Genomic DNA, 19465 nt, shown 5'->3' with positions numbered 1-19465 from the left:
TGTCTTGTAGCACACAATAATCTTTAGCTGTGGAGAGATAAAGAGGCTGGGAAGCACAATTTATGAGTTATTTTTTAATGGGAAATTAATCAGGAAAGTGTGCTTTGACTGGAATACTAAATAAACTTTATTGGCAGGGGAAAGATTTGTATTTCCAAAAATAACAGGTCCATTCTAAATGACTGAGTTTCTTGTCAGTGTCTTCTCATGAACATGCAGGTCTTGGTTTCGGCCAGGACAGAGTTAATGTTCCTCCTAGTAGCTGGTATGGTGCTGTGTCTTAGGTTTAGGATGAGAATAATGCTAATAACACACCAATATTTAGTTGTTGCAGTTCTTACACAGAGTCAAGGACTTCTTAGTTTCTTGTACCACCCTGACAGTGAGGAGGCCAAGGGTGCACAAGAAGCTGGAAGGGGACACAGCCAGGACAGCTGACCCAAACTGGCCCATATATTGTGATGCTGTGCTCAACAATAAATATGGAGGAGTTGGCTAGGGGGATTGGGGCTGCTGCTACTTGGGGTCTGGGTAGGCATTGGTCAGTGGGTGGTGCATTGTGCACCGCTTGTTTTTTATACTCTTTTATCATTATTATTACTATTATTTGTCCTTCCTTTCCTATCCTATTAAACTGTCTTTATTACAACCCATGAGTTTTACTTTTTTTTTTTTGTTTGTTTTTGTTTTTTGTTTTATTCTTTCCCCATCCCACTTGGGTAGAGTGAACAAATGGCTTCGTGGTTATGAGCTGCCTGTCAGGTTCAACCACAGCAATGCTATAATGGGTAGTTAAACTCATAAGATATGCAGGTCATGCAACCTGAGCCTTGGAAGAGGAAGGAAATGAGGAAGGAAAAAAAGAGGAAGGACACTGAAGAGGAAGATCCTTTCCTGACAAATATTACTTTTTAATAAGTCTGAAAACTGAGATGCTTTCCAAGTTGCTGGGAGGAGGTGGGGAGAGACTGGGTGGAAAAGAGAGTGGGGAGGGTGTCAAGTGAGGGGGAACAGTCTCAAACTAACAAAAAAAAAAGTTCTTCTAGAAAATGGGTGCAGAACAATAAGTTAGAAATCTCCTTCTATTATTATAGTATCTTCACAACTCAAGATTTTTTCAGGTATTTATCCTAAGAGCACCTTGCTAGCTGGAGAAGGAAAGAAGACATACAAAGATATGACCAAGAAAGCAAGAGAAATCACAGCAGAAAAAGAAAGTTACCCCAGGCTTTTGCTCTCTCCATTTCCTGTCTTAATTAATTAATTTTGTCCCTGATAAAGAATGAAACATAAAACAAGGGAGGATGACCTAAGAAGAACTGGAGAGCTTTTCCCTTTAACTTGAAAGAATCCAGTCTGCTGATGGAAGAATATAGTGATCAAATAAGTTAGGTAGACAAACTTCTGTAATTCAGAAAGACTAAAAATACCTTAACAGCATAGCTACAGCTGTCTCTACAGCATGGGAGATTGCCTCATCTCTTAAAACCCTAGAGTCAAGCTTCCATAAGAAATAGAAGACCATATTAAGTGGTTACAATGATGAAAATATTCATAGCAGATGATGAGACAAGCAACCACAGAAACACTCATGTGTTTTGTGATGGAAGGACACCACCCTTGGTACCCCTGCACTATATATTAATATTATTCAACATCTGCTACCCATCTTCTTGATGGTAGGATATAAATAGGCTGTTTTTAACTTATTTTTGCATTGGGTAGACCTAAATCTCAAGGTCCACTGTGAACTGTGTTTTTTTCACTACTTTCACTATAATTATTCTTGTGTATTTGTAATTAAAACCATCTGAGACAGCTACAAACTAGAGACATCTCAGAAACACAGGCAATTTAAATGGTGGTTATGTAGGATGAGTCATAATGATAAATTTGAAATTCTGGCAAATAAACTTACACCTTAAAAATTCAGCTGCTTCTCCTTTTTACTTAGTATTTTTTTCAATGGACGTTTAATGAGTTAATAATCAATGAAAGAAAGATCTTTCTACGTTCTGTACTTGATGTTAATCTGATGAGTATATCCCAGAACAATAGAGTAACTTTATCACATTGGCCTTAAAGAAATTTTGGAGGATGCTTCAAGGCCTGTTTGGAACCAGTGGCATGCATGGAACTGGTTTGGCACTTGAGGATGCAAATAAATACTCAGTATAATTCCCATAAGAAACTGTATATCTTACTCCCACAATTTATCATGAATTAATTATCTGAAAAACAGAGAAAATCACAGTAAATGTTTACCTTTAAGGACTTGCCAAATCAGCCATTCCAGACATAAGACATTGTGACAAAAGATCTACAGTTGTCATGTACCATGAAAAAAAAAGAGGTTTTGGACTTGAGAAATACAATGTTCTGCTGTCCATTATATACCCAATTGGAGTTGCTGATAATTTTCTTTTCCTATCACACTTCGGTGACATTTCTGGTCACAGAAAATGAAGCAAAGGCCTTGGGAAAGAAACAGAAAAATATAGAATCATAGAATACCCTGAGTTGGAAGGGACCCACAAGGATCATCAAGCTCAACTCCTAGGTCCACAAAGGACCACCCAAAAATCAGACCATGTGTCTGAGAGTACTGTTCAAACTCTTCTTGAACTCTGGCAGGCCTGGGGCTGTGACCACTTCCCTGGAGAGCCAGTTCCAATGTCCAACCACCCTCTTGGTGCAGAGCTTTTACTTAATATCCAACCAAGACCTCCCCTGTCACACGTTCATACCATTCCCTCAGGTCCTGTAGAGAATGACAGATTCTTAGAATACCCTAAATTGGAAGAAGATATGTTCTGAGAGGAAAAAAAAAAAGGAAGCTCTAACCCAATTATCTGATGCCTGGTCTATTGAGAAGATTGAAACAGAATCTCCTGGGTCTGGTTTATAAGGGATTTTCTGAGACAGAAAGAATTTCTGAATATCTTCATCTATTCATTTCTGAATACCTTCATCTTCTGAATATCTTCATCAATGTAGAAAACAGATTAAAGCAAGAATCATAAATGTGAAAGAGAGCGTTTGCTTTCTGCCTCCACTGAAATGACTTTCCAAACTAGTGACAATGACTCCCTGGCCTATCATAGAAGAGAGCCACAGCACTGCTCAAAGGAATAGTTGGAGACAACAGGGAGCAAGAATAGGCAACTGAAACCACACAAAACTTCAGAGCTATAAAATATAGCAGAAGGAAAAACACTAAGGGAGAAGAAGACTGAGACACATCATTAATTAGTAATGCCCTTTGACATGAAAACATCAGGGGATTTAAAAAACAGTGGTAGGTCCATGAAGTTGGGTTTCTGTGCCTACTAAGCATATTTTGAGGAGAGAAAGAACTTGTCTATAAGATATTTGTATGAGGGTGTGGGGTGTTGCTTGGGAAAGGGCGGTTTCCTTCCTTCAAAAGTTTTTATTCCTTCAGTCTTGTATCTAATGAGAACCAAATGGTTCCTGGATGTAATTATTTTATAGGGTCTGGTGAACAGACATTAAAACGTTCACCTGCTGTAATCTTAGCTCAAACACGGCTTGCACTGAGGAGGAAGAGTGCAGCGTCCTAGAGCCTTCTGGAATGAAATCTTTCAATTTATAGATAATAAATCACTTAAAGCTGAAAACCACATTTAAGTAACACCTCATTGAGCCTTTTTAAAAACATTTTCTCTTGGTCAACCACATGTATAAATAGAGTTGAATCAAAATGATTTGTCTTGTTGATAATGAGAATAAAAGCACCAGTAGCAGGATAATAGTATATGCTTTCAGAAAAATCTTGTTAATGGTCTCTAAAATAGCTCTCATTGTTCACACAAGGGAAATCTTTGTCCTTTTTTTTTTCATTGTTGTTGTCAGACTGGAGGGAGGAAATATTAAAGTAGAAAATCTTCAATATTTTTTTTAAAAGACAGATTTATTGGTTAATAGGTGTGGGTGAAGGAATGTGGAGAAACACTTTCAGGATAGTGCTATCACGGTGAAAGGAGCTAATGTTTTATTCATTGGGGATTACTAATGTAGATAACCCAGGATGAAACCCTTAAAGTTATGATTAAAAACAGAGGGACATTACAGATATACCAGAGGGACATTACAGATATACCGGGGTACGGAGCACTTTTTCCCTCTCCCTTTCCTTCTCCCCCTAGATTATTCATTTCTTGCTTTTTCTTCCAGAATAACTTTTTAGAATTTATGCTCACAGACAGACTCACCTTCCCAAAATCATTAAGAATCTAGGAATCTTTAAAATCCAAAATTGTACATGACAAGGAAGGAGAAAGAGAGAGCTGGTAAATCAGTTAGAACTATGAAAGAGACAAGGAGAAGGCTGCCAGTTTCAAGGACAAGGCAAATTGTTTTGGCGGAAGTGTCTGCAACAGTAATAGATTCTCAGCTATATCTTGTTCTCCTGGTGAAAAGACAATATTGCAAAGCAAAAAAAAAAAAAAAAAAAAAAAAGTACCACCAAAAATCCTTCAGCAAAGATATTTTGCTGCATGTACCTCTAGAGCAAAGTATGAGATGTTGTGGTATCATAGCAGGGCTGAAGAGCCAAAGTATTGCTCAGGCATTTCTTAGAAAGTATGTCTCCCATATAACTTGTTTCAGAAATTTAAGAAATAGTCATGGTTATTTTTGCATGTCAGGGCAAACGAGTTGTATTGCTCAGCCAGGACTTTTAGGAAATGAGACTGAAAAGCAATGAGCCATACTTTAGACACAAGACATACTGGCAATGTTCTTTAGAAAGAAATCAGGCCATTTCCTGGAAAATTCAAGGTAAACAAGAGATCAAAACAACCTCATCCAGCTGCCTTCCGACAGCTTTCAAGCTCCTTCATCATGTACTAAATCTAACATTATGTGTAAGTCCATGCAAGAATGCTAATTAAAACAATGTACCTATCACATATTCTTATGCCTTCCAGGCAGCAAGAACACAACAGACAGCTGCTGTTCCAAGCTGCTGTATGGGAGGATAAGAGGTAATTGACCCTGCAGTTGTTAGGTTAATTCATAAAGGGAAATCTCTTGCACAACTGTTGTTTCATCTGCTCTCTCTCTCTCTCTGTCTCTCAAAATAAATAAATAAATAAAATTAAAAAAATAGCAGAAACATTCCCTTTATATAAGCTATTTATATACAGTCATGAAGACTAATTACTTAAATGAAGAGTTCCATAAGCACAGGAAATAAGGAAACCTTGTGCTCCATATATTTCTGCTTTATGCTTGACTGACTTCAGAGTCTAAGAAAGCACAGGCTTCATTTGAAAGTTTTCCTGTCTGGGAACTGGTTAAAGCCTCTTCCCATGAGGCGGAGGCATGAACATGAACATCTCCATTTTTCCTCCCTTAGGCATAGCGTGCAGGTTCTCTTCCTGTAGCTGGTCATCCATTTTCACAAAACAGGTAGGAGCTTAATTATCTTTGATACTTCTACTCCCCTGTTGGATTCTTTTAAGAAAGTATCATTTTCACTGGGAAGAGAACGGAAGTGCAAAATCAGGAATGCACATGAATGGGCACACTGACAGAAAAAGCCTCATAAGCCTTGTTACTACAGTAAGTCAAGTTAAAACCCCCACATGCAGATGTCAGATAAAACAATTTTCTTTACATACATGAGACTGTTGATTTAACTCCAAGGGTTCCAAAAAAAATTATGGCATTCCATAATAAGCAAACCCACAAAATCCTGCAGGAACCCATGAAAACTTAATTGGACTCAGCATACAGAAGAACATATGAATGCCTTAGTATACTTGTTGGGTGGTTTTTAACATCCATTATTCCCTGACACAGGAAGAGATGATGTTACATCCTTCAAAGTTTCCCTCTAAGCAGCATGAGATGAAACCTCTGATTTCCGATTACTGTTTGCTTATCTGTTGAAGAGAGTATAAGCCTCAATATTTGGGTTCAAACATGAATCTGAAGTCCCTAAAGGTGCTCGTGCTTGAGGTTTTAGGTCTGATTTGTTTTAGAGATAGAGTGACCACCTACATGCATTTATCTAGATCCCAGGGTAAATTTTATGTGTAAAAACAGGGAGAGTTTTGGGTTAAGGTTACTAAGGAAAAAAAAATCTCAAGTTAAAGTTATCAAATACTCGTCATTTAGCTTAAGGCAAAAAATCAGAGGAATTTCTGGAATGCAGACAAGGATTGTTTAACAAAATGAATTGAAGAGTTGAGTCTTGCCCTTTAGGAGAAAGTCTGAGTCAATACATTTTTTATTTTTTTTTTACTCTAAGAAACTGTGAGGCTGCCTCATAAATCAGCTTAACATCTACCTCTTCCCACCAACATCTGCTGTCTCTACTGCACCTTGGAAAAGCAAGAATGTATTTTCATGAAAAAGATTTTGAGGAGATTTTGAGGCTTATGTACACAAATCCTTACAGTTGATAAATAGCATATTTTTTGTCAGAACTTTGAACAAGTTCTAGAATACTCGTTAATTTGGCTTGGTTATCAGATGGTTGGTAGGGAATGTAATTTAAATTCATTAACACATTGTTGTTCAGAGATTTCCAAAATTTTTTGCTTAGAGGCAAAACTCCTCAATGATATAAATTTACACAACACTTAATTACATTATCTATTATTCCCCTAAAGGTAGTTTACATATTATGTTAGAGCATGAAGGGAAGAGCAAATCTGCTATACCATCTGAGGTATAGAGTAACAATATTTGCAGCTGTTCATTCTTCAGCTACTGTTAAAAGCACTTTCTCCCTAATCGGGCAGTTACCTCTAGTGACTAATCTATGCACAGTAAGAGCTGAATATCTTTCATGTTAGCCCAAAGGCTACTAACTTAGGGAGAAAAAATATAGGATTGGTTACTGCATTCTTGACTTACATGGCTCCCATAATTTTACTGAAGATTCATGGTGTTTAGTGGTGTTTCTCCCCTTTTATTCAAAGCACTGGGACTCAGATTTACACGAGATTCCAGCTTTCATTTTTTCATCATTGGGTTTGATCTGCTACTGAATTTATTAAAAGTTCAGACTGGTAGTCATTACAGCCAACATGTGTTGGAATATTAATCATCCTTATTTTATGCTGACTTTTTATATGCTAGAGGCTCAAAAATAAATCATTATTTAGTGCTTCTGGGTGCACCAATACTGTTAAATGTTTACAGAAAAGTAGAACAGAGTAGATCAGCAGTGTATGATTGATCTGCTGATGGCCTAAATTCATTTAATTCAGACATCAGGAAGCTCTTAAGCCTGAACCCTTGTGTTTTTACAAGAAAGCTCAAGTTTTCTGTCTTCTGCATGAGAGCTATGCATTAAGGACACAACAGAACAAAGAGGTTACTGGTAGGCAGAGGGAGGAAAGGAATTGATCCACTCTGCACTGATTTTCAGTCTTCCTATTGTTAAATAGTAGAGTGCTTGTCTTGAACATAGAAAATGGCCAATTCTGGGTTAACCATTTGCTTTTCTTATTTTTGTTTCTCAAAATAGCTGCAGAAAGTGAAAATAATCTTAAGGTTTATGTATTCTTACCTAGTAAACTGGTCTGGCATACAGATAATGAAAGATGAAGCTGGCTAAAGCCATCTAGTTTCCCCTAATTTTGTAACTGCATTAATTGCTCCTCAGATGGAGCCAAAATGGGGGTTTATATCTGCGTTCTAAAGGATGAAAACCTATGAGAATAGGTCTATGAGAAATAGAAGTCTTGGCATAGCAATACCAGCCCATAAAGCAAGATGAAACAGAATAATATATTAATATTTTATCAATCTATAAGCTAAAAATAGGCCTTGTAAATGGTATATACATTCAAACAGTAAGAATGAGGAGGCAGGAAAGATTTGTTCATAAGAAGAGTAAGACTGTAGAGTCCTCTATCTTGGAGAAATAACTGTGGGTTCTTTTTTTATCTCTTTTTTATCGTTCAATTCAGTTCAATTTTTCTTACTACATGGAGATAAAGTCATCCAGAGAACCATGTATGGCATGGTTGACATCCACAAATGGGCTAGTACATTACATGCTACAGAAGCACCTTATTTGTTGTGGAAATCTCTGCCAGTTTGGTGTGAATTGCTCTTTATTTTTTGGACAGTTTTTCAACTGCCCTTTACAGTCTAAAATTAAAAACTTGAATGAAAATACATTTGCAGCTGAGAAAAACCCTTTCCAGTGAAGTATTTCCATGTGAATAGCTGTATGTGAAAAACTGTTGGTTACTCTCCTGTAGCAAGTGGTAGGCGATTAATTTACTAGGATAGTAGACCTATGGACAATTATTAAACACCTAAATCACAGGAATTTTTCTTCCACATCCACCTTATACCTCAGAGCCTGTAGCAAAGCAGTGAAACACATACAAAATTAAAAGACACTCTGCATGCACCCACAGAATCAGAGAATCACAGAATTGTCTAGATTGGAAGAGACCTCAAGATCATCAAGTCCAATCTCTGATCTAACACTAACAAGTCCTCCACTAAACCATATTGCTACGTTCAACACCTAAATGTCTTTTAAAGACCTCCAGGGATGGTGACTCCACCACTTCCCTGGGCAGCCTATTCCAATGCCTCACAACCCTCTCAGTAAAGAAGTTCTTCCTAATATCCAACCTAAAGCACCCCTGGCGCAACTTTAGCCTGTTCCCCCTCGTCCTGTCATCAGGCACATGGGAGAATAGACCAACCCCCACCTCTCTACAGCCTCCTTTAATGTACTTATAAAGAGCGATAAGGTCGCCCCTGAGCCTCCTTTTCTCCAGGCTGAACAAGCCCAGCTCCCTCAGCTGCTCCTCGTAGGACTTGTTCTCCAGGCCCTTCACCAGCTTTGTCGCCCTTCTCTGGACTCTTTCAAGTACCTCGATGTCCTTCTTGTAGCGAGGGGCCCAAAACCGAACACAGTACTCGAGGTGCGGCCTCACCAGAGCCGAGTACAGGGAGACAATCACTTCCCTAGCCCTGCTGGCCACACTGCTTCTTATGGAAGCCAGGGTGCCGTCAGCCTTCTTGGCCACCTGAGCACACTGCTGGCTCATATTCAGCCGACTATCAACCAATACTCCCAGGTCCTTCTCCACCAGGCAGCTTTCCAACCACTCATCTCCCAGCCTGTAGCTCTGCTTGGGGTTATTGTGCCCCAGGTGCAGGACCCAGCACTTGGCCTTGTTGAACTTCATACAGTTGACCTCAGCCCATCGGTGCAGCCTATCCATATCCTCCTGCAGAGCCTTCCTACCCTCGAGCAGACCGACACACGCACCTAATCTGTGAACTTACTGAGGGTGCACTTGATCCCTTCATCCAGAATGTTTAGGACATATCTTCAGAAGGAAAAAAAAAAAAAAAAAAAAAAGGCAAAATTGGATTTACATTTGAAAAAAATTAAGGATAAGACAACCTGAAACATGAGTTACTAAATTGAGCATATCCTAGTATTTCCACAAACACCATAGCGTAGTTTGTTGACCTCCAGAAAACAAACAAACAAACAAAACAGCAGTCTGTCCCAATTAAGAATATATTTTTTTTCTTCTTTCTACTAGCTAACCAATAGAAAATGATTTCAGGTAACTTACAACTCTTCAAATGACTGAAAATATAGGAATATATAATAGGAAAATCAAAAATTTGGAGGAAGGAGAGACATTCTGTGGAATGACATTCTGTGGAGAGACATTCAGCTCAGAGACATTCAGAGACAATGTAGATTCAATTTCTAGAGGGTGTCTCTGGCATATGGTGAACTGGGGTTTGTGAATTTTTTTTCCCTGTTCACAATAAGTAATGAATCCTTTGACACTCAGGTTTCAGATGTTTGTCCAAAACAGTTGTTTGTAGACCTTCTTATAAAATATTTGACTAGTGAATATACCAGACAGAGGAAGTAGATTTTACATGTCTAATGTGTTAAACACACATTTTAATTGTAGCTATATCTCCAAATTAGGTAGAAAGGTGTTGGGACCTCTGTTTCTACCTTTTTTCATAAATATATGTAAGCCTACTCAAGCTCTTGCTTTTATTTGAAATGTGTGGTAAAGTACAGAAAATAATTCTGCAATATGTTTATTTCTGGTTGACCCAGTCAAATTTTCAAATGTTTACTTGTGGTTTCACTGACAAACTGAAACATCAGCTACTTGTAATACCTTATTTTTTGTGGTAATTTAACCATAAACACTGGTCTCCAGGGAAGAAAAAAAAAATCCCTTAATGAGACTACACCTTTACACATGAAAGATTTTGCTTTTAGTTAGTTAGCTGTCAACAGCCTGCATAAATTATATTACATCCAAGGCTAGCATGAACAATGCTTAAATGTTTTTTCTTGGCTGCAAATAGCAGTTAAATTGAGATGTTACTTAGAAAAATATTTTTTTCATGTATTTTGGTTTCTAAACAAGACAGTCAATGTTTTCTAGACTTCATTTGTCTTGAAATTCATTGTCTTCAACTACAGACTTAGATTAGAGACAATAATTGCAGTCAGATATGATTTATGGCAATAGTTGTGGTTTTTATGGCAATTTATGGCAATATTGCAGTTTTCAAAAACACATTTGCCACAAGGTGGCAAACTATGTCTACACGTTTATATTGGAAAAAAAAAAGAGTGCAGAGGTGTCAAGACATATCTAAAAACTTTTCATCTCCTGTGCTCAAAAAAAAAAAAAAAAAAAAAAAAAAAAAAAAAAGTAGTATCATATCAATATCTGATAAGTTTCTGACTGTAACTGTCATAATTGACTTACAGCCAGGAAAATAAAACTAATAAATACAACTGTCAATAGCAACATAGATAAGTCATTGTTCTGAACCAAAGAACAAGTGCAGTTTGAAGAAAAAAAAAAAAAAGGTATTTTATCAGGGGATAACTAAAATTCCTTAGGTGACCTGTTGGGTTTTTAAAGAAAATGAGCCTGCTAGAAAGAAGAAAAAAACAGCAAGTTTTCTGTCAGTTCTAGGAGACACAACAGGGGAAATGCTTCACAGTGGGATTTTTAGGACATTAATAAGGAAAACTAGAACGTGGATGGAAAACATCCATGGCACAGGAGTAAATTGTCTTTTGGAGCCAACTTTCATTTGAGGATCTTATAGAAGTACCGAAGGAAAAATCTTGGGTGATTTTAGTTTCCCCTTCTGAGATTCTCCAATTAGTTTTTAGTTTAGTTTAGTTTTGTTTTTGTTTTTCCTATCAAATACAGTCATATTTTTTGTATTTTTTTTTAAGCAATCCAAAGTGAACACTTAACGGAGCAAACCCTGAGCTAAGAGTTATGTTAGGCAGTCATCTCAATATGGAGTTAAATGAAAAACCTGCTCTAATAGCTCCACAAATGATCCATGCAGAAAGAGTCTTTAAATAGTTGTTGACAGCAGATCTTTCCTTCCTATTTTTGAGGCATTCCAGTGCTAACAGAAAAAAAAAAAGGGGGGGAACAAAAAAGTCAACAACAGAATGGTCACAATGATGTGACACTCTTTCTGACTTTATCAAAACTTCATAAAATGTACAAACCCTCACTGACACTAAGCAGTTAACATCTAGGATGAAATCTAGCTTTAGGTCTTTCAATCTTTGTACTTAGAAAAGAATTTAAACTTTAAAACATTGAACTAAGCAGAAGATTATTGTCATCATGCCATTGACAGTGTCTATTGGAAAGACAAGATTGGTTTACTATATGAGTGCAGTTTTTGTAAGGAAGACTAACACAGATTCACCTCTTCATGCTGAAGCACCTAAAACCTTTTGCCTCTCTTTCAAGTTTGGTGGGTTAAATAACAATGTCCTGATAGATGACAGATAATGAGTTATTTCTGTAAACAGCTGTGCAGCACATCTGCAAACAAGGACAGCTGAATGTAGGAATATTTTGCTACTGATGAGCATCTTGGTCATGCCCACAGGCAGTGATTGCTGTGGTAGACTATAAATAAAGTCTAAAAATGATCAATTATCAATATCATGATTATCAATAATGTCTGAAAACGAGCACAGACTCTCTGCTGATGGAGATCAGTATGAGTTCAATGTACATAGCTGGAATGAGGTTTCATCTCTAAACATAAATTTCAGACACCAAGCCCACAGGTAACAAACACGTGTTAGAGGGAACATAACATCTTGGTCAACTGCACATGGATAGTCTCCACTTCCATGTGTCATTAGACTTACATAACCAGCAATGTGACCTAGCACCACTTTTCACAGAATGGCCAAGGCTGGAAGGGACCACAGAAGATCATACAGTCCAACCAACCTGCTGATCAGGGTCACCTAGAAAAGGCTCAGATCACCTTTTGGGAGGCTCGGCTGTGTGAAGTAGGTGCAGCTAGCATTGAGCAGCAGCTTTTTCTCTTAATCTGTGAGAGAACATATATTATGCACATAAATTGTGCATAATAAAATGGTGGAAACAAAGAAGTGAGATTGCTGTGTTAATGATAGTTTATATTTCAGAAGAAAAACACCAGTGAGAAAATCTGAAAGAAAAAGTGTTGATTCAGAGGATGGTAAATCAGCAATATTGAGGATTAGTTGTTTTAAGGAACAGAAGAATATAATACTTCTTCACTTCACTGATGGACATCTGACTTACAGACACTCATCAGGTGACTGTACCGCAGTACTGTGAATGTATCTTAGTCTATATCTCACTCATATCTTCATCTATCCAAAGGCAAGCCATAGCTATTCCCATAACATAATTGTCCTAGCTCACATCTACTAGCTAATAAATGTGATACGCTCATAAATTCTGTGCCTTATCTTTCCATCAACACTCCACATCTGATAGAAGTTACCAAAATAAAAGTGACCCAAAGATTTGGGATCTCTAAAAAAGATTTGAAAGTTATGACATATATGAAAAATGACTGTGATTTTGATTGAGTTACAAAGACAGATAGTTGTACTGAGTGTTTAATTCCTGTAAAACTTCAGTTTTGCTTTTCTTCACCTTTAGCTACTCTCTACTTACATTTTGGGTCCTGCAGATATGCATTTTAATAGATAGATAATAATATCTTTTTAATTCTATTTTTCCCTGATTACCTTCCAACATATTTTCTTGGACAGCATGTGGTGCTAATACTTTTGTGCAAATATGCTTAACTGTTTAAAAATAACACTGCTGGTTATATTGTTTTCATGAAATTTGTTTAATTAAGAACATTTTCCAAATATTCCTGTCACACTAGTTTCATTAGTTTACTCCAGATTAACCTGGTCAATGTAACCTGGTCAATGTATAAAAGCTAATATGGATCAACATCCATGTGATTTTTTATTTTTATTTTTTCCTGAAATACTTTATATTCCACTTAGTTCAAACAGTTTTTATCATTTTCAACTGTTACTGCTAAAAAAAAGTGTTAAGCTGAGGCTTCAAAATTTTTACAAGTTATTCTTTCATTTCAGCCGTTTTACGCTTGCCAAATAACTACCCCAGAGCAAGCTTATGTTGAAAGAAGAGAATGTGCACAGGGAGGAAGATGTGCCTCATGTTCAGTTCATTAAGGGCGGCAACCTATCAATCAGACACAGCCCTTGAGAAGACCTTCAGAGAAGATAAAGTAAATGCCGGACACACCCAAGACCTGGAATTCTAGTAGGGAATTTCTTTTACTACATAATATAAAATAGTAAAATAGTATCTGTAAATCTGTAAAAACAAAACAATAATATCAAACAGTTGCTTGTTAAGATTCTAACAATAGCATTGAGAAAAGTGAGAAATGAGATTTTGATCTTGCATTGATTTGTTGGTATGAATTTTATATGGCTTTCTGCTAAATGCAAAGGCCAAACTGCAGGATGAATTCATATTGTCTGGTTATAGATGCAATTTAGCCAACAAATATATCTATTAAGGCATATACACTGAAATGTCCAGAATAAAGAAGTCCAGCTGAGCCCAGTTATTAGAATCTTTCTTTCTATTCAATTTCTCCTCCATATCTATAACACAGATATACTGTAATTTCTTCATTCTTTCTAATAGTATCCTTATCTCTCAAACAATTTTCCCTTGTTAGAGCTATATAGAACATCTTACATCTGGTATCACTATTGTATCCTTTTTGCATGGATGAATAATTTTGATGTTACAGTAAACTATGAAACATTTCTTAGAAAATGTATTTTATGCATATGAAGTCATAGTCATCTTTTCTCTTCACAGTTGCTCTCCCCAGTACTTTGACCAAGTCTATAGGAAAATGTAAATCTTCTTTGAAACCACCTGGCATATCAGGGACAAAAGTAATCACAGTCGTAAAGAGAAGATAATACTTTCTCTAGATCTACAATGAATAACCTTACTGAATAAATCTGATATTTGTTTACAGAAAGTCAGTTTGCTTTATTTTTAACTGAATTTTAAAAACAGGGATATGTTATTGTAAATTCTTATACCCACAAATTCAGAAAGAACTGGAACCTATGAAAAAGAATAAAAGAAGTTAATGCATGTTTACACAACTTCTAAAAGACCTTCAGGCATTTATACCCTAGGTAATATTCAATGTCTGTAAAATACATGTATGTATGTCACATTTTCAGAACTGGGTCAGATACCTTAGGTTGTTTTGTTACATAATATATAGAAAATCTTGGAATTATTTCCACATGGTCAAAGCCTGAATTTGCTCCTGCAAAACTACATGAAAATTCTTTCTTAGAAATCATGATTTTTAAGGGTTAAGTTAATAAATGGTGGTGTTAAGCACCACCAGAGCTTACAATGATTAAAGTACCTCAGTGCTATACCTCCTATCTGAAAATGTCAATTATTTCACTTCAAAGCTTCTGCTTTATTTCTGTTTTTTTTTAAACAATTTTGGACTTTTATTGCTTTTGGACAGCAATAAACATGTCTTTCATACAACACAGTCCCTAATTTTGCATAAAAAAGGGACTCTTACATAAAAATTGTAGTGTTTTTGGATCATTCCATAGGAAAATCAGAGGAGTATTAGGCATGTTTTTTTTATTCTCTCTGCCAATTACATATCTAAATACTTCCATGAAGACTATCTTGACATAACAGAAAGGATAAGATTCATTCTTTGTGTGGTGATAGAAGATTATGAACTACCTTAGTAACAGGGTTTAGAACCACAAAACATTTTAGATAATATCATTTATTAACAGTGTCTAAATAATTACTATTATTATCAGTGATATTAATTAAAAATCACAGCAGTATTTTCCCCTTTCATTCACAAACTAATATTCTTCAAGATTTTTAAAATCTTGAAGTTTAAAAAGACCATTTAAGAAACATATGAGAAGAAAAAATAATAATAATAAAAAAATCTTAAAAATTTTGCAAAGCCAGTTCCTGAAAAAGTTCCAACACTGATGGGTAGCACTTTCTGAACTGTAGCCCGAAGTCCCTGGTTCTGTGGTCTGGAAGTCATGAGCAGAAGATTATTTAAAGGTTTTGTTTGCTTGTATGTTTATTTATTTGTTGTTGTTGTTACTGTTTGTTTTTCATAATATTTGAAGTTAAGAAAATGATGTTGCATAGAAATTGTTTTTACTTGACAACCCATTCACTTAAAATTTGGAGAACTGCTGTTTTAAAACATGTCTTGGTCTTTTTCCAATCTATTAGATTAAAATGTTATTATTTTTATTTTTAACCATACATAGGAACTCTAGTAATACCACCGCTCTGGAGCTAGTCTTACAAAAATATCCAGTAATAAGAACACAAGCCTATTATGCTTATTAAAATGAATCAATTTAAATAGAGAGAATTCTTGTCCCGAAAAGTTTAAAATAGGAGATGAAAGAAATGTTTTGGTGCAATAGTGCAGACCGCGTAGTTCAGTGTTCAGGCACAAGAATGAATCATGCACAATCATCTTACATTTACTGGATGGTAAGGAAACACTAGTGGTTAGGCACTGCCCCTCAGTAATGCTTTAAGCCTCCATAGAATGGATAGTTTGTTTGTGACTTCAGTTAGGGACTTATCTGTTTTTTCAGCATGCCTGTAAACTCAAATAAAACCAAAGGATGTCGTTGTGTAGTGAGGAATTGTGAAACCCACACTACTTAATACATTTCAGAAAACTCTATTTCTTCTCATTTTCCCCCAAACTAGGTGAATGGAATAAAAACACAGTGAGAAACCACACTACACAAAAGGCAGTCCAGCTACTGAAGAAAGTGACAGGTCACTACTCAGAAAGTGTTGGAGATTCCCTTAAGAAGTGCCAACAAAAGCTAAGAAGCGACTGATCAAGTGCAGAAGAGTGAGTAATAGACATCTGAGAAATGGGTACATAATGGAGGTTGCCGATCCACTAAATAATCTGAAGACATTTTCTATTAGAACTAAGACTTGCTTAAACATCTTTGGTAACAGAACAGTGCTCAGATATTGTAACAGTTCAGAATGACAATAGGGGTCAGATACATTTACCTCAGCAGAGAGAAGAAGAATGCAAACCTGAAACAGGGTCAGAAGAATGAACAAAATTTCCAATATTAACAAACATTAAAAGAGGAATTAATATAATTTGAAATATTATATCTATAGTGTTTTGGTATGGGGAGGCAAGGGGAATGGGGCAGGCAACATTGTCTTTTTCAGAGTAATATCAGAAATATCAAGTTAGGGATATGCATAGTCATGCATCTTTATTGGTTTCATGTCTGTTAAATCATAACTCTTGTGACTTCCCTGCTTGAAGGAATTAAACGTTTGTTTTAAATTCATGTAGCCATTTACAGTTTTCTTATGATTCAAGCCTGCAAATATTATGTTTCCATGGATGCCAGCCTGAGATACTCAAGGAGTTTTTCAGTATAATTTCAACAAAAGCATGAAAAAATGTTTCTTCTCATTATTATTATTATTATTATTATTAGTAGTAGTAGTAGTAGTATATATATATATATTTTTATTTATTTTTTCAGTGAAGAGTCTGTAGCTCGTACAGACCTGGTCACTCAGCTGTTTTCTCCATGAACAGGAGCAATGCTGTGTTGTTGAGATAAAGTGCAAATTCCACACAGGTATAGCTCAAGACTGACATCTATTTTTCATATATTCTGGTTGCTAAACTGCCATATAAAGGATTTAATATATTAGTAAAACAACATCAACAGAATGGTGGAAAGAGAAGCAGCAGGAGTCACCAGGCTGTCTGTAAACAGCTTATAAGGTACTAGACTTAGAGGCAGAAGAGATATGCAAAGACTGTCCTCCATATTTCAAAGACACAGGAAGGTAAAGGGCCATGTCCAAATTCCACTGAGGTCATTGGAAACTCTTGCATTTACTTTGATGAAGTTGGATCCAGTCATAAAAACTAGTCTGTTTTCCCCATATAACATGACAAATGTTGCACAACAGAAAGGAAAAGTACAGATAGACTGAGGTGCGTAGCCTGTGCTTTGCCAGCTGGCGTGGAATAAATTGCTGATGATGGTCTTGGGGAGATGGTTGGTTTGGATGTCTGAAAGCTATTGGATTTCAACTAGCTTACAAAAAAATAAAAAAATGTCTGAGGTAGCAGTTTGGGGCCAGCATGAACCGATGCTCCTAGATAATTGTGATTCTTACCACAGGCATTAGAGAATGTGTCTTTTAAGACCTTTTGGAAAACAAAGATCTGTTCCTCTAGAGAACATCTGAAATGAGAGTGATCTGGGATCTTTCTTACCTGTCGCACTTGCCCAAGAGTTACTCTGACTGAATCTAAGGCTTGTCCTCTAGTTCAGGACCTAGCTAGACAACTTAATAAGATTTTTAGAGAACAGAGAGTTTAGAGTTGTTGTTACAAATATATATATTCACATATTTATAATATATAAATAATAATATAAATATAAATAATATAATATATATATTGACATATATATAATATTCACATATTTTGAGTATATAAATATCCCCAAAAGTCACTGGTTTGAGGAGGCTATTTGTGCCAACTGTTGCTGGTCATTATTCCTCCCAAGTCTAGTATGACCTGCCTTTCCCTCTGCTGGAAAGTTTGCTTCTCCTCCTGTCCAGATTTCCTATTCAACTCCATCTACTTCTGCATGACCTTTACTTTTCTGACAGAATAAGCAATCTAACTTAATGCTTCCTCTGTCCAACAGTAAAATCAAACACTCCCAGATTTCCATTGATCTGGAACTACAGCAATTGAGGTCTGATAATAATTTATGTATTTATTTTTAACCTTTTAAAAATACATCAGCCCAGTATAATAGGTGTATTATTATTATTATTATTATGATTTTGTGTGTGTGCCTGTTTTTTGTTTGTTTTAATTCTAATACTTTTTCTATTGTTGAGCCAATCATGAAAAAGCCTGATATTCTTTCACAGTTGAAATATGTCATGACAAATACAGTAGTTTCTCTACCTTTAAGAGTGTATCTTCCTTAGATAGTCTTCAGTTCAGAGAAATAAAGTGTCTCTGTTTTCTGACATAAGCACAAGGATGAGTAGAAGGACTGTGAACATGGTTTGGACTAATTGACAGGAAAGCATATAGTTTTGAAAAGTGGAAAATCTGGAATGTAATTTCTATATTAATAGTCAAGAGAAGTTTGGCAGAGGGAAAGGAGAAAACCTAACAACATATGAGTAGAGGAATATTTGAAATATGTATTTAAGAGCTGAAAAGAAGGGTGTGGTTGGATGAAACACTGGGAGAAAGAACTTATATTATCAGCCAAAAGAAAACTTTAAAGTTACCTGCAAAAGCTGTTTCCAATATATCCCTTTTCTTATTAACACCAAGTCTCAGTGGAGAAGAAACATGAACTTTTTAATTGAGAGAGAGTAAACCAGATAGCCTGATATCATTTGTACAAAGGATGGCTGCAGTTTAATACTGCTACAGGCAACAGTAAGGCTAATGCCTTTAAGCCAGCTATATCATGAAATGTTTATCTAACTTTCAAGATCCCCACAACTATCATAATTTCTTTTCATGATTTCTCTCTTACCATTCCTTTTGATTAGACGTCCTGTTGATGTTTCAGAGTTGACTTTAATGTTCTCCCAAGGGATTTAGCTGAAATATCCAATATGGTTTCTTCTTTAGAAACCAAAAATGTTTCAGGTCTTTCAACTTTTTTTTTTTTATTTATTATCATCTTTAACAGAAGTAAGAATAAATGACATATGGAGGCTGCTTCTTATCACTATTAACAAACTGACTTAAATTGACTTGACTTTCTTGAAATATTCTATATATGAGAGTAAAGTTTTAAATAAAGATATATCTTTTAAAAAAGGATATTTATATGTGATATTCACTACTTGCCAAAAGATGTAGACTGTGAACTTTAAAGATTTAAACCATGCTACTAGAGTGATAGGTATTATTTGATTTCTCAAAGTTTGCTTTACATCTGATTGGCAAAATTTCAATGTGTTTTGAAAAGTAGAATTCTAATAAAAAATTG

Source organism: Aythya marila (genome assembly GCF_965140915.1).
Source record: "Aythya marila genome assembly, chromosome: 1".
Taxonomy (NCBI): domain Eukaryota; kingdom Metazoa; phylum Chordata; class Aves; order Anseriformes; family Anatidae; genus Aythya; species Aythya marila.
This window is presented reverse-complemented; position numbering follows the sequence as displayed.